Source organism: Pseudophryne corroboree, chromosome 6 (assembly GCF_028390025.1).
Source record: "Pseudophryne corroboree isolate aPseCor3 chromosome 6, aPseCor3.hap2, whole genome shotgun sequence".
Lineage (NCBI taxonomy): Eukaryota > Metazoa > Chordata > Amphibia > Anura > Myobatrachidae > Pseudophryne > Pseudophryne corroboree.
Genome location: NC_086449.1, coordinates 42,810,466 through 42,824,156, shown reverse-complemented (window position 1 = coordinate 42,824,156; position 13,691 = coordinate 42,810,466). Strand labels below are relative to the sequence as shown.

General features: G+C 46.6%; 1 long non-coding RNA gene across 1 annotated transcript in view; it reads right to left on the bottom strand.

Annotated features, from left to right (window-relative positions):
* Positions 1-1,990: 1,990 nt before the first annotated feature.
* The window catches only part of LOC134934800 (uncharacterized), a 38,789-nt gene continuing 27,088 nt past the window's right edge, over positions 1,991-13,691 (bottom strand). The window contains exons 2-3 of the long non-coding RNA XR_010179811.1: positions 2,153-2,225; positions 1,991-2,052 (exon numbers count right to left, since the gene is read on the bottom strand). This is a non-coding gene — a long non-coding RNA (uncharacterized LOC134934800). The remainder of the gene's footprint in view (positions 2,053-2,152; positions 2,226-13,691) is intronic.

Sequence of the window (13,691 nt, the reverse complement as noted above, 5' to 3'; positions counted from 1 at the left end):
TTTAAATGAAAGCCTAGAGCAGACATGAAACAAGCTTCAACATCACAAACAGATTTGTGAAAAAACATAGCTGCAAAGGTGGAAATGGAAATTGCTTTTTTGACTAAGTGTTTTAAATAAAGTGGGGAGAGACCACATTTGTGGCCAAAGTCAGTGTGACTCAGAAGAAACCTAGGGCCTAATTCAAACCTGATCGCTAGCAGGTGATTTTTGCCCTGCTGTGATCAGATAGTCGGCACCTACAGGGGAGTGTATTTTAGCTGTGCAAGTGTGCGAACGCATGTGTAGTAGAGCTGTACGAACAGATCTTGTGCAGTATCTGCACAACCCAGGACTTACTCAGCCGCTGCAATCACTTCAGCCTGTCCGGGACCGGACTTTACATCAGAAACCCTCCCTGCAAATGCTTAGGCATGCCTGCGTTTTTCCAACCACTCCCTGGAAATGGTCAGTTGCAACCCACAAACGCCCTCTCCTGTCAATCTCCTTGCGAACGCCCATGCAAATGTATTCTTCGCACAAACCCATCGCTGAGCACCAATCCGCTTTGTACCTAAGTGACGCGCCTGTGCATTGCGGTGCATATGCATGTAGAGTTTAGACCTGATCATAGGCTGTACGAAAACACAGCCTAGCGATCAGGTCTGAATTAGGCCCTTAATCATAATCCAGCGCAACTGTTGGAGAGGTAATAGTGATATTTTCTGCCAGAGCATTATAGAGAGGGTTTTCTCAATTTTTTCATGTTAGGGACTCTTTCAAAGGAATGGATCCAATTAGTCAACCTTAATTTTGATTTATTATTGATGTTCCACATTTTGGGATTATTTATTTAGAAGATGCGCATTTGTTGTACAGGGATCTTCTTTTCCTAACTGCTGTGTAGAGTTATCGCAAGACCTCGTGGTGTTAGAAGAACAGAGTTTCAGTGATATTGCATTGCATCAGCTTTCCATTTCACTGCAGCACTAGATGGGCCAGGAGCTCCTGTGAAGCACAAACAGTTACTGAATAAGGGCCCAGTATGGAGTCTTATGGTGGTTTACAGCCAGGACGATGTCTGGCTTGTCAGGCTGGGACATGCTGTGGGCACAGAAGTTAGCATTGCTTCCTCCCACAGTCCTACTTATAGTATGAAATGAGTTTTGACTGTAGAGTGGTAAGCTCCACTAGGGCAGGGGCTCAATAACAAAAAATTCACTACACAGTCCTGCTTAGTAGTGTACTGAACCCACCCAAACTCAACTTTCCCCATCCGGGCTGCTGTGGGGGCTTACGAGGGGCTGCTAAAACATCTAAGGGGCTGCTTTAGTAATTAAATATGAATAAAATAAACAAGACACACAGGTATGCTCACATGCATGTAACTCGGACCTGTCAAAAACAAAAATAAGGCATCTGTCACAAAATATGTAAATAAAAATGCAGTTAACAAATGGAAAAAAAGAAACCCACGAGATTTTCACAAAATAAGTCTTCAGACTCCGTGGAGGGGAAATATCAAATCTTGATCCTGTGGTATACACCAGTTTATTTGCGTCCCAGCATTTAATCCGAGATTAACTTAATCCCTGAAAGTGGAGAAGGGGGTACAAATTTGGAGGCTTTGGCCCCTAATTTCTCAGTTTGTCCAGTAATGTGGTAATTAATAATTATATATTTGCTTGGTTGAAGTCCTTTCTGTTCCACACCAATATAGGAGTAGAGGTGAAAGCCTGTGTGTTGTTCCTGATTGCATGTTCCTCTCTAATTTTTTTTTTTTTTTTGAAACTACAACAGATATTTATTCCATACTTTTTTACAATAAAGCATAAACCACACAGATAGTTTTAGTACATTTTTCAGGAAAGTCATTCTTATTACCTCGACGATATTTAATGGAATGTATATGTAACGGATGTAACCCGAAAATCATCACGGACGTAACCATCAAATACATTAATCAGGAAATGAAAAAAGGCCCCTTGCATTAACTGGTACAGGGTCATTTACCTTTATAACAATGTTTTCAGGTGGGTACCATATCTCATCATCTTTGTTTTAACTCTTTCACTAAAATAAAACCACATGAAACACTGATTATCAACATATAATTTCTGACAGTACATGTCCTCAACTTTTGTTATAAACTACAATAATCCAAGTTTTTTACCTTTGTTTTCAGAAAACAGCAATAGATAATCAGTGGTCACAATCAGTGTCTGCCTGATGCCTGGTAGCCATTACTGAAATAAGACAAAATGGCAGCATTTCATGTGACACACTTTTACCAACCAATTTTTTAACTACTATAGACTGACTGGTGCACTGGAAAATATAAATATATATTTTTTTTAACATTACATTTTTATTGGATTTTCAGTAAAGTTACAGACAAATATGTAGATAGAAAATAATAAAACACATAAAGAGAAACCCCCCCCCAAAAAAAACAAAACAAAAAGGACATTAACAGAACAGAACAAATAGAGACAAGGGGACGGAAGGGTGTACATCAGGAAAGTCATAATAATCATAATATAACAATGCAAGCAGAATATAATAAAGGTAAAGTAAGGGAGTCTGCATCATTTAGTAATTTAAGGTCTTGCGTGAGCCGGGGATCGCAGCACAGAAAGGTCAGGTAAGTCAGCCGAGGCACCAGATACTCCAATTTGGCCTGATCTCTCCTTATAAAGGGACCATTTATACCATTTCTTACTAATAGAGAAAGCCCTTGAAGAGCAAATACCCTCCGCTGTTTCAAAAACGTAATGTTGATGGACTCTATTTTCTATCATCATTATATTGGGGACAACCGCCGACTTCCACTTGTGAGCAATAGCGGCCTTAGAGGCTATAAGAATATGTCCCAAAAGGTATCTATCACAACTAGACAACTCACCAGAGTAATGATGGAAAAGTGCCAAGAGGGGGTCAGCTATAATAATCATTCCTAGTATATTAGAGATGAGAAGAAACACTTCACGCCAGAGCGGTTGGATTGCGGGACATAACCAAAAAATATGAAGGATATCTCCCACCATCCCACAGTTCCTCCAGCAACCAGAGGAGACATCAGGCCAAATCTTATGCAGTCGCTCCGGTGTAAAATATACTCTATGAACCAATGTGTAATACATTTCAGAATGATTCACACATTTAGAAATTTTGAAACAAGATTGAAATATGTCTTTCCATATTTGTTCGGTGAAAACCTTAGGGAGGTCCCTTTCCTATTTAGTCTGTGAGGGGAATACTCCATGGCGGAATTCAGTTACAAGGTTTTGGTACCATCTAGAGATGCCACCTCTATTACCCCTGGGCACTAGAAGAGACATCACTACTTTAGGGAGACCAGCGTTGGGAACTTGATTGGGAAGGCAGCCTTGAAGCCAGTGCCGCAGTTGCAGATACTTGTGAAAATCTTGTTTAGGTATATGAAATTGTTCCTGGAGTAGGGAAAAGGGGACTAAAACACCTTCTCTAAGGACATCTTGTAGGGTGGAAAGGCCTAGGTCCTGCCAATGATGTAGGTGTAAATCCGGGATCAATAATGCTATAGCACGGAGAGACAATTGGGGAGAGGGCAGAGATCCCGCTGGGAGGGATCTAGTTACAGTTCGCCAAGCCGACAACGTTGCTTGGACCGCAGAACAATCAGCAACTTTAGGAGGGACTAAACTGGTGGGCAGCCAGAACAAGTCCGGCAGAGTAAAGGGAGATACAGTGTTCTGTTCTAAGGATACCCATGGTTTAAAAGTGTTCTGTGTGAACCAATCTCTGGCCTGAGTGAGTAAACAAGCAGTATGGTACCTCTCTAAATCTGGATAAGCGACACCACCTGTACACTTTGAAGCAATTAAGGTGGATTTCGCTATCCTCGGCTTCGAACCCCCCCATATATATTTGGATAATAAACGATTAAACTTATTACAAATAGTTTTAGGGAGGGACCTGGGGATAGTACGGAAAAGGTACATCAATTTTGGTAAGAGAACCATTTTCGCAGCTGCCACCCGTCCAACCCAGGAGACCTCCTGCATCATCCAATCCTTAATAAACAGTTCAAATGCCCGAAAGAGTGGATCGTAGTTACATCCCAATAGATCCCCCTCCCTGGAGATATGTACACCCAAATATTTAAGCGATTTAAGTTGCCACGCGTATTTATAATCATTCTTTAAATGTCTAAGCACGCTATCAGAAATATTCAGAGGGAGGGCCTCAGTCTTAGCAGTGTTCAGCTTATAGTAGGAGACCGCCGCATAGGAATCCAGGAGGGAATGTAAATGTGGTTCTCTAAGGCATACTAAAATATCGTCAACAAAAAGACAGACTCTATGCGGCACCCCTCCCACAATCGGGCCCACAACTCAGTCTAGTACCCTAATCCGCTCCGCCAAAAACTCAACCGCCAGGACAAAAATCAGGGGTGACAAGAGACAACCCTGACGAGTACCATTAGTAATATTAAATATAGAGGAGTTGGAACCATTGGTGAAAACTGAAGCCGACGGCGAGGAGTACAAAGCCAGGATGGAGTCGAGTATCCTGCCCGCAAACCCAAAACGGCACAAGGTGGCCCGTAGATAATCCCAATGAAGCCTGTCGAATACTTTTTCTGCGTCTAAAGAAATTACTTCGAGAGGTTCCCCCTGGGTCTGACAGTGTTCAATTAAGTTAATAACCCTCCGTGTGTTGTCCGACGCCTGCCCAAAACAAATCCCACCTGGTCAGGGTTAATCAAACTAGGCAAAAGAGGGGATATCCTATTCGCAACCATTTTAGCAAATAATTTAAGGTCAGTGTTCAGCAACGCTATTGGACGGTAATTCTGAACTACTGTGGGTGATTTGCCTGGTTTAGGGATAGTGACTATCCGGGCCTCCAACATCTCCTTCGGAAAATATGTGGAGTCGGAGGCTTCATTAAAGACTGACGTTAAAAGGGGGGCAAGGGTCGATTTAAACTTTTTATAAAAATTGGAAGGGTACCCATCTGGGCCGGGGGCCTTATCCATGGGACAGGAATCTATGGCTGCCTCGACTTCTTCGAGTTACCAGGGAGAGCTAAGGGACTCACAAGTCTTAGAATCAATAGCGGGGAGAGACAACCCTTCCAAAAACCCATTAATATCTGCCAGAGTAGGCTGAGGGGTGCCAGGGTCATCTTTGAGGTTATATAGCCGCGAATAATATTCGGCAAATGTATTAGCTATCTCAACCGGGTCCGTAACTTTAATGCCAGTAGACGTATGAATAGCATGTATGCGTTCTTTAGCCCTACGTTTAAGTTTACGTGCCAGCAGGCGCCCCGCTCTATTGCCAAAAATATAATATTTTTGATTAAGCCGCTGCAGATTGCGGTGAACCTCTGCCAAGGCAAACATATTTACCTTATCACGGGCAGCTAGGAGTTGCTTAAAGAGGGATTTGTCAGTAGGGGTGATTTTATGTGCAGATTCCATTCGGGAGACCTCCCTTTCAGCTGAAGCATATCTATCTCTATAATCCCGTTTAAGCCTAGCCGCTATTTGAATTGCAGAGCCTCTAACCACTGCCTTCAGGGAACACCAATGGGTGAAAACGGATGTATCCTCGGGGCGATTAGTAGCCAGATATAGATCTAGAGATTGCAGGATGGCCTGGTGAGCCTCCGGGCGGGCAAGAAGGTGTGAACCCAGTCTCCAGGGACCATGGGGGACTACCCGTTTACTGATGTCCCAAACTACTACAAGTGGTGAATGATCCGACCAAGACATTGGCAATATATCAACTTTACTTATAGACGCTAACCTCCACTTATCCACCAATGCCAAGTCTATTCTAGAGTATGAGCTATGGACATGGGAATAGAAGGTGTAGTCTCGCACTGTAGGGTGCTTGGATCTCCATACATCATACAGCGCATACTCAGCTAGCAGTTGACCGAATTTGCCTGAGGGATCCTGGGTTGGGCTTCTGCGAAGGGTTCGGGTTGGACGGGAGCGGTCAATATTTGGATCTAACACCATATTAAAGTCTCCAAGAATCAAAAGCGCACCCCTGGAATGTTCCTGGAGAATTCTACAAAAGGTTCTAAGAAATGAGATTTGTTTGGTATTTGGGGCATAGCAAGAAACCAGAGTGGTCTCAACATTATCTAACCGACCCACTAAAATTAAATATCTCCCGTCAGGGTTCTCATATTTAGAGGACAAAACAAACGGGCAATGTTGCGCTATAAGAAGGGCAACTCCAGCTTTCTTGACGGGGCCATTAGCCGTGTAACAATAGGGGTAACGTGAGTTAGTGAAGAGGGGGGGGATTCTGACTCTCAAAGTGTGTTTCCTGCACCGCGACCACCTGCGCCTTAAGCTTATGAAAATAATTTAAGGCCACTCTCTGCTTTTGGGGGGAGTTAAGCCCTTTAGCATTAATAGAGACTATGTACACCAGGGGTCTTCAACCCGTGGCCCGCGGGCCACAGGTGGCCCGCTGCTATGGTTTCCATGGCCCGCCGACGCGCCCGCCCGCAGCGCACATATGAACACAAAAAAAAAAAAATTTTTTTTTTCCCTTTCCCGGAGTCATGTGACTCCCCCGCACTGTCACTGGTTGCCTGTGAAGAAGGGGAGTAGCTCCTCTTAGGCTGGTCAGTGGTCTGGTCACCCTTACTGTGTCTCCCTCCCTGTGTCTCCCTCCGCCTGCAGTGTTGAATAGGTGGGTGAGAGCGGCGGGGACCCGGCTGGGGGGGTGCGGCAAGTTACCATTGAGAGCAGGGGGCAGTGCGGGAACCCGGCGGGCGGGAGCGGAGGGGGTGCGGCAGCATGTATGCAGCCTGAGCATGGCTGTGTGCGGCGGGGACCCGGCGCGCGGGGGGGGGGGGCTGCGGCAGGAGAATAAAAGTGTATAAGTGTTGAGGGCAGGGGGCAGTGCAGGAACCCGGCGTGCGGGAGCGGCGGGGACGGGGGTGCGGCAGCCTGAGCATGGCAGTGAATAAATTAGTATTGAGGGCAGGGGGCGTGGCGGGGGACCCAGCAGGGGGTGTATTAAGTATTAAGAGCAGAGATGGCAGGGAGCATGCTTTGACAATGCTGCTGTCTGTCTGTGATGGGGAGGAGGGAGGGTATGATAGCACCTATGTCTTGACATAGGCGCTATCATACCCTCCCTCCCCCCATCACAGACAGACAGCAGCAATATTGTGAAAGCATGCCCACATTATACCCACCAGTCCAGTGATACTGCCGTATGAGTCCAGTTCAGTGCTTACAGACCAACATCTTGAGAATACTCTGCGCATAGCGACTTCTAACATTGATGCCAACATCGACAAGCTGGCCAAGCAAAAACAATGCCAAGTTTCCCACTGATATGAACTTATTATAATAACAAAGGTAAAGTAGACCATGTTTCATTCATTAAATTACAATAATTATCTTTTGAAGTCTTTTTTATGGTCTTATGAGTCTAGAAAAGGTCTCATTACAATCATAAATTAAAATTTAGATTCTAAATACCGCAGTATAGCTTAGTGGCCCTCGGCTTCGTTTCATTTTTTTATGTGGCCCACACTGTCTTAAAGGTTGAAGACCCCTGATGTACACCATAATTAACTACAAATAGAGCTGTCGACTCTGCAGACCAGCTTCCTTGCATAAACCGATGTACCTGATGAGGGAGGGAAAACACACACACAAAAAAAAAAGGGACAAAACTAAATTGATCTCTCCTGAGATCATAACCAGTCACCATAGTATGGCGGCTGTGTGGGCTAAAGGGGGGGTTGGTGGCATATCTCCCGCCTGCCCCCGTACATTTATACTGTAAAATAGTGAACATGAGAACATCTTAATAAGACAGAAACAGATGAATACACAGATGTTTGAGCAAAACATTAAGAGCAGATAAGGCGGAGCAAAGCACTCCGGCATGGTAACATAACGTAGGAACCAAAACACTAGAATTAGCCCAGCGACTCTCACAACATATCAGAATTCCCCGTCAGGTCAACAGTAATCAAAAATTCTGATAGGGACACAATCAAAAATTAAACAGCAAGCCAACTATATCTGGAGAGCCACTGGGGTCATAACAGCAAAAATATAACAGCCATATACGTTGCACGACCCATAGACGGCACTCTCGCCCCAACGAGGACCAGTCCTGCTGAACTCGACGGGGGGGGGGGGGGGGGGGGGTAGGAGTCCGAAGGGGGTCCCGCAATGTTCTATGATTTAAGCAATTTTGCCCCATCCTCAGCAGTAGAAATAGAAACAGTGGAGCCATCTCGGGAAATCAACAACTTAGTCGGGAAACCCCAACGGTAAGGGATATTAGCCTTTCTGAGGGCAGCAGTGATGGGATGAAACGATCGTCGTTTATAGAGGGTGGCTGCGGACAAATCTCCGAAGAGTTGAAGTCCCTGAAGAGCAGAAGATGTGTCAGACGTCGGTCTAGATGCTTTGAGTAAGGCCTCTTTGACGTGGTAGTAATGCAGCTTCATTAGGACATCTCTAGGGGCATCATCTGGGGCCGCTCTGGCCTTTGGTAACCGATGTATCCGATCAATAAGGAAGTCCGTAGAGGGGGACTGAGGTAATAGAGCTTTAAATAAGGCCACTGCCTAATCATGTAAACTGCTGTGTGACACAGATTCGGGAACACCACGCAATTTAAGGTTACTCCGTCGCGATCTATCCTCTAAATCCGTGACCTTGTCCCGTAAAAGTTTCACCTCCGCCTCTAGCGCATCATGAGAGTCCAGTAGGCCATTATGTGACCCAACGACTTCCTCCATTTTAGTTTCCAAATGATCAGTGCGACCCCCCAGGTCATCTATAGATTGTTGACATGCCGTTAAGGTGGTACGAAATTCGGCCGCCACCTCATCTTTAAAACGAGACAAAAGTAGCTTCATAGTGCCCACAATGAGGGCATCTCTATCTCCGACTGTGTCCAAACTTGAAGCAACTGTAGATGCAGAGGGGGATGCCACCATAGGGGGAGGAGTTTGAAGAACTGCTTCCATAGTGGGGGTCCAGTGGCTTTAGGACGGGACGTTTTCGGAGATGACTTAAAAAATTAAAGCTGCGAGACAGGTTTTGAGGGTTTGTTGCGTCGAGAAGGCATAATAAGGCACAGAAGAAAACAGCTCAACGTTACCAAACACGAGAGATAGATAAATCAGAAGGCTCCACTGTTCCGAGGATTAGTAAGACATCTCGTAGATAATGGCAAGGGCAGGAGATAACATTCGTATTACATTGGCATGGACAGGACTGATAGGGCTATGAGATTAGCCACCTTTTCATGTATGCAGAAGAATCACCAGGGGGAGCTCCCGTCCACCATCCCAGGTGTTCAGGCGACAATCAGGTTAGGACAGCAGGTTATGTATATTCAGCCAGGCTGCCACAATGTAAAAGTGCAAGGACTCCCAGGAACCCCAGGTGCAGACAGAGGGGTGGCAAATTCCCAGCTCTACCACAATATAGAGGTCTAGGTGGAGGGGGGAGGCGGTTGTGAGCTTACAGTCACAATATTCAGGGCCCGCCACGGTCGCCCCCACCGCCGGATCACATCCAAACTGCAGCTCCTGGATCCAGTGTGAGGCGGATGTAGGCCGCAGCCGTCCAGCGACGGAGGGAGCTGCGCGATCTTCCCGCACCACCCAGTACGTCGCCCACAGCCGCGGGCGGACTCTTGTAAGGGCGGGGGTGCTGCAGGGCCTCCGGGCGCCCAGGGGAAGCAGGCGCGGGGGGGGGTACTCACCGGCCGCACGGGGCCGCCGCCGGGCTTGTAGATTCCGCACTTCAGCCGCCGGGTCCCGGGGGAGAGGGTCACGGGTGCTGCCGCTGCTGACTTCGTGGAGGTAAACTCCTCAGTGCTCCGCCGTCAAAAGGATCTCCTCGGCCGAGCGTCCAGTCCAGGGGGAGAGATCTACTTCAGTCCCCGGCTTCACAGTGAGGGGAAGGCCACAACCTGCAGGGACCCTTAAAAGAGTCCCCCGGCTCCGTAGCCGCAGCCTTACAATCACAAACGCTGGTGGATGATATCTGGGGACAATGGGGGTAGTGGGAGTCCCCAAAAGGGCAGGAATTGAGCTCAAAGTGCAGGGCTTGCAGGAGCTCTCAGGAATCACGTCCTCTCAGCTTGGTGTCTAGGCCACGCCCCCTCTCTAATTTTTAATCACCTTCTTGACACTGTCCTCTTCCTCTTGCCTCTTATAATGTGGAAAGTCATCAAAGAAGGAGGTGGTATGTTTGTAGCTAGCTATGATTTGGAGAATTTGTCGAGCTTTTTCCAGGGGTACCACCTGTCGCTAAAATTATGGGTTTATTAAACTGTGCATGTCCTGTTTAAACAAAATAAGCGTGGGAGGGTGGGCCCAAGACAATTCCATCTTGCTCCTCTTTTTTTCCTTTGCATTATGTGCTCTTTGCGACCTAGGTTTTAAAACTGCCATCCTGTCTGCCACTGCAGTGCCACTCCAAGATGGGCCAGGTGTTTGTGCCGCCCACTTGTGTCGCTTAGCCCCAAATTCTGTGATTTTAGCTGTTTTTATGTTTTTTTTCAATAATCATCCAGATCCAAAACCAAAACCAATCCAGATCCAAAACCAAAACCCCCCAAAAGAGTCCGCCGCACATCTCTAGCTAAAATTAGCACATCTACGTCAGATTGTCTGACATGCGGGGGAACGCCCAGCACAGGGCTGTGCTAGGTGCAGCGATTGCCTCTGAATTAGACCCCATGAGTGAGAACCTAGAGGACAAAAGAACTAGTGCAGTATAATGGGTTTTAAAACCTTTTTATTGCTTTCTGTATGACCATACTTGCCTACATTTTGGCTGCTGCCTCCGGGAGGGAGCAGCCAGGTGACAAAAGAGGGGGAGTGGAGGAGGCGGTACGGGGGAGTGGTGATGTGATCGCTTCGTCGTGTCATTTAGCAGGAACCGTGTCATTGCCCCACCCCCTTTTGTGCAATAGGATGATGCGGTGAGCGGTGGGATGAGGTGAGTGGTGAGGTGCGGGCGGGGGATGAGAGGCATGCGTGAGACTTGCCCACTTCCCTGGGGGGCTGGTAATGCCATCTGATTTTCGGGAGAGTAGGCAAATAAGATATCTATAAATCTATAAATCTATATATATATATATATATGATAAAAACAATTTCCCAAGTGCGCTAAATAAAACGTATTTACAAGGGTTCTTCCAGCGTTATTTTCGTAGGTATGGATTGTATACTGGAGAATGTTTGTATCTGGGGACCTGTAACAGACACCCCTCATCAAATAGTCACCCAAACAAGAGGCCCAAGGCCAACTTGAACAAATGGAATTTTACACATAGTTCATCATGTAAATGTTCACAAGAAATGTGTCTAAAATGATGTCAATAAAATACAACCAGTACGTTTGTTTTATGATTAACTCTAGATACTCCCTCACCTCTTACAAGGTGCGAGCTCGAAAAGAGGTGAGGGAGTATCTAGAGATGAGCGCCTGAAATTTTTCGGGTTTTGTGTTTTGGTTTTGGGTTCGGTTCCGCGGCCGTGTTTTGGGTTCGAACGCGTTTTGGCAAAACCTCACCGAATTTTTTTTGTCGGATTCGGGTGTGTTTTGGATTCGGGTGTTTTTTTCAAAAAACACTAAAAAACAGCTTAAATCATAGAATTTGGGGGTCATTTTGATCCCAAAGTATTATTAACCTCAAAAACCATAATTTACACTCATTTTCAGTCTATTCTGAATACCTCACACCTCACAATATTATTTTTAGTCCTAAAATTTGCACCGAGGTCGCTGTGTGAGTAAGATAAGCGACCCTAGTGGCCGACACAAACACCGGGCCCATCTAGGAGTGGCACTGCAGTGTCACGCAGGATGTCCCTTCCAAAAAACCCTCCCCAAACAGCACATGACGCAAAGAAAAAAAGAGGCGCAATGAGGTAGCTGTGTGAGTAAGATTAGCGACCCTAGTGGCCGACACAAACACCGGGCCCATCTAGGAGTGGCACTGCAGTGTCACGCAGGATGTCCCTTCCAAAAAACCCTCCCCAAACAGCACATGACGCAAAGAAAAAAAGAGGCGCAATGAGGTAGCTGTGTGAGTAAGATTAGCGACCCTAGTGGCCGACACAAACACCGGGCCCATCTAGGAGTGGCACTGCAGTGTCACGCAGGATGTCCCTTCCAAAAAACCCTCCCCAATCAGCACATGATGCAAAGAAAAAGAAAAGAAAAAAGAGGTGCAAGATGGAATTGTCCTTGGGCCCTCCCACCCACCCTTATGTTGTATAAACAAAACAGGACATGCACACTTTAACCAACCCATCATTTCAGTGACAGGGTCTGCCACACGACTGTGACTGATATGACGGGTTGGTTTGGACCCCCCCCAAAAAAGAAGCAATTAATCTCTCCTTGCACAAACTGGCTCTACAGAGGCAAGATGTCCACCTCATCTTCACCCTCCGATATATCACCGTGTACATCCCCCTCCTCACAGATTATCAATTCGTCCCCACTGGAATCCACCATCTCAGCTCCCTGTGTACTTTGTGGAGGCAATTGCTGCTGGTCAATGTCTCCGCGGAGGAATTGATTATAATTCATTTTAATGAACATCATCTTCTCCACATTTTCTGGATGTAACCTCGTACGCCGATTGCTGACAAGGTGAGCGGCGGCACTAAACACTCTTTCGGAGTACACACTTGTGGGAGGGCAACTTAGGTAGAATAAAGCCAGTTTGTGCAAGGGCCTCCAAATTGCCTCTTTTTCCTGCCAGTATAAGTACGGACTGTGTGACGTGCCTACTTGGATGCGGTCACTCATATAATCCTCCACCATTCTATCAATGTTGAGAGAATCATATGCAGTGACAGTAGACGACATGTCCGTAATCGTTGTCAGGTCCTTCAGTCCGGACCAGATGTCAGCATCAGCAGTCGCTCCAGACTGCCCTGCATCACCGCCAGCGGGTGGGCTCGGAATTCTGAGCCTTTTCCTCGCACCCCCAGTTGCGGGAGAATGTGAAGGAGGAGATGTTGACAGGTCGCGTTCCGCTTGACTTGACAATTTTGTCACCAGCAGGTCTTTCAACCCCAGCAGACCTGTGTCTGCCGGAAAGAGAGATCCAAGGTAGGCTTTAAATCTAGGATCGAGCACGGTGGCCAAAATGTAGTGCTCTGATTTCAACAGATTGACCACCCGTGAATCCTTGTTAAGCGAATTAAGGGCTGCATCCACAAGTCCCACATGCCTAGCGGAATCGCTCCCTTTTAGCTCCTTCTTCAATGCCTCCAGCTTCTTCTGCAAAAGCCTGATGAGGGGAATGACCTGACTCAGGCTGGCAGTGTCTGAACTGACTTCACGTGTGGCAAGTTCAAAGGGCATCAGAACCTTGCACAACGTTGAAATCATTCTCCACTGCACTTGAGACAGGTGCATTCCACCTCCTATATCGTGCTCAATTGTATAGGCTTGAATGGCCTTTTGCTGCTCCTCCAACCTCTGAAGCATATAGAGGGTTGAATTCCACCTCGTTACCACTTCTTGCTTCAGATGATGGCAGGGCAGGTTCAGTAGTTTTTGGTGGTGCTCCAGTCTTCTGTACGTGGTGCCTGTACGCCGAAAGTGTCCCGCAATTTTTCTGGCCACCGACAGCATCTCTTGCACGCCCCTGTCGTTTTTTAAAAAATTCTGCACCACCAAATTCAAG